The sequence below is a fragment of the Tenrec ecaudatus genome, chromosome 7, assembly GCF_050624435.1.
Source record: "Tenrec ecaudatus isolate mTenEca1 chromosome 7, mTenEca1.hap1, whole genome shotgun sequence".
Classification (NCBI taxonomy): domain Eukaryota; kingdom Metazoa; phylum Chordata; class Mammalia; order Afrosoricida; family Tenrecidae; genus Tenrec; species Tenrec ecaudatus.
Genome location: NC_134536.1, coordinates 122,826,854 through 122,829,798, shown reverse-complemented (window position 1 = coordinate 122,829,798; position 2,945 = coordinate 122,826,854). Strand labels below are relative to the sequence as shown.

General features: G+C 34.3%; 1 pseudogene; it reads left to right on the top strand.

The window, feature by feature from the left end:
- Window positions 1-888: 888 nt before the first annotated feature.
- Window positions 889-1,315, top strand: LOC142452920 (cytochrome c oxidase subunit NDUFA4 pseudogene; annotated as a pseudogene).
- Window positions 1,316-2,945: the final 1,630 nt, after the last annotated feature.

Here is a 2,945-nt window from a genome sequence, read left to right as displayed (position 1 = left end):
TATTTCCAGTATCATGCTTTATAATAGTCTCTTCTGAGAACAACAACAAGAAAAAAATTTTATTTGGGCTCCCTAATAAAAGGAATTTAAATTTGTAAGCAGAAAGCAAAGCTAAAGAAATCTTTTTGTGCTCAGTCTTTCATATTTAATTTTATTTAATTTTAGTTATTTCCATTTGACGTTTAAAGATTTACATAAAATGAGCCTTCCAGCCATAGACTTTGATTCTCACACAATAATTTATTGGGACTATGTGGCTACATGTTTGGTTGCTACTGCAATACCAGCAGTTCAAAATCATCAGAAGCACCATGAAAGAAAGATGAGGTTTTCTATTCCCATAAAGAATTATAATGTCAGAAACCCACAGAGGCGGTTATATTTTGTGCTATTGGGTCAGTATGAGTTGTAATTGACTCAATGGCAGTGAGGTTTTTTTGTTTGTTTGTTTAGGCAAATAAGGTGCTTTTTTTCTACCATTGGATTGGACTGCTTGTTGTAAATACAAATAAGGTACATGGAATCCTAATGAGAGCAGGGGTTAATTTTGTCATGCCTCCAGTCTTTAAAGGCTGACACACACACAGATAAAGGCACCTATAACACAGAAGACAGGGAGAAAAGGTAAAACAGTATCAAGAGTGATAGCAGAGTGAAGCAGTATGAATGAGGAGACCGCTGCAAGAAGACTGGTGGAGTTTGCTAATCCAAAGAGCTAGGAGTTGTAACACCTGTCCAAAGAGGCCTCAAGTAAGTCCGGTAGAAAATGAGAGGAAGATAGCTGATTAAGAACTGTATCCTGGGGGCGCCCGCAAAATCAGCATGCGGAGTCCTAGCTCCTGGGTCTGCCAAATTTGTTTTTCCTTCCGGACCCAAGGCCAAAGCCGCAAACATGCTGCGCCAGATCCTGGGTCAGGCCAAGAAGCACCCGAGTTTGATCCCTCTCTTCGTGTTTATCGGAGCTGGAGGTACTGGAGCTGGACTGTATATCATGCGTCTGGCATTGTTTAATCCAGATGTCAGTTGGGACAGAAAGAACAACCCAGAACCATGGAATAAACTTGGTTCCAATGACCAATATAAGTTCTTTGCTGTGAATACAGATTACAGCAAGCTGAAGAAAGAAGGCCCTGACTTCTAAATGAGAAGTTTCCCCTAAAGCTGCTGAGAATGAAGGTCTTCCAGAAGTTATCCACACAATTTTCCAAGTGACCAGGATATGGTTATCTCCTAAATGCACGAAATCATGTTGGAGTGTCGTGTTGGGGTTTACACTGAATAATAAACATGTGAAACTTGAAAAAAAAAAAAAGAACTGTATCCTGAGCTGCTCCCATTATTTCTGAGTTGATCCTGAGTTGTTCTCTCAAACTCTTTACTATCAATGACAATACTACATTAATATATGCTTATTTATCCTAGATTTACAATCATCTTAATAATATAAAGCTGCATGTTCTCCCCATCTTAATTTCTGTCAATGATATCTTAATCGATCTTTGTTGCATTATCATAAGCATCTCACAATTAATTTGTCAATTAAAATCATAAAAATACCAATATTTGCAGAAGAATTTGGAACGTCTATTATCTTAAAAGGTGCTCTGGTGATGCAGAGGATTACAAAATAGGCTACTACCCACCAGGCACTTCATAAAGAGAAAGATGAGGCTTTCTGTCCCCTAAAGATTGACACTCTCAGAAACCCAAAGGAGTAAATCTACTTTGTCTTAAAGGGTTACTCTGAGTGAGAATGTATTCTAAGGGAGTGTTTTTTTTTCCTTTTCTTTTGCTTGTTTGCTCGTTATCTCTGTATTATCTTAAAAATGAAACTTCTTTGTGCTAATAGTTAGGCTGTTCACCAAAAAGTCTGAACAAAACAACTAGCTATTTCTCAGAAGAAAGGTGAGACTATCTGACCCTGGAAAGATTTATACTCTAGGAAATCATTTATAGTGTAGTTATGAATCAGTATCAATGGCACTGATTTGGTTATTGTAAACTTTCTTTAAAATAATATATTTCTCCATTGTATTAAAGTTTTTAATATCCTCTTCCAGTAAATCTGTTTATCCATGTTTATTTGTGTTCATATTGATATATTTATTCTAAGTGTTTTCATGTATCTTTTGTTTTTGGAAACTGAAGATATGGTGCTAGTTGATAACTTTAGTTTTAATGCTAGATGATCACAGATTTATTTTCGTTCTTCTTCATAAGGACATACCATTAAAACAGCAATAACTTTGTTTTATAAGCTATGATAACAATCCATCACTTTAAAAAGACAATAATTCTTTAGGATTAAGTAACTAATCACTGAGTTCGGAATCTAGGCAATGGTATCATTCAATCTGCCCAATCATGTATAAAGAACAAACACTTTCCCATGATATTAATTCAATGTTTTTATAAATGGCAAAACTGCAAATAAGTACAATGTAACAATTCCTTTTATATCTACTTTTACTGTCATTTCAAGGTTATTTTAGGAATGTCATATAATTTGACTTACTTATTGGATAACTTTTATAAATATAAATGAAAAACATTTTTATATAACCTATTTCAAATTAATTATTATTCCTTAAACTAGTGAGATTATCACTTATACAGAAACTTCAACAGATATAAAACTTAATAAATTGATTCACATATTTCAAGAGTCAGCTACATATTACCATGAATACTTAAAGTACATCCAAGTTCACTTAGAATAGGATTTCTCAATCAGATGTTTTGGACAAGAAGTTAAGTTCATAAAATCAGTTTCGTTCAAACCTCGTTTTTTGTGATGGCTGATTTAAGAGAATAGCATGCAACTATGTCGTTTTGTTTTCTGCTGGGAAAAATGCAGCAGAAACTGTTGTGATGTTGAACACAGCTTATAGGGACAACATTATGGGAAAAACTAAAGTGCTCAAGTAATTTTTAAATTTCAAAAA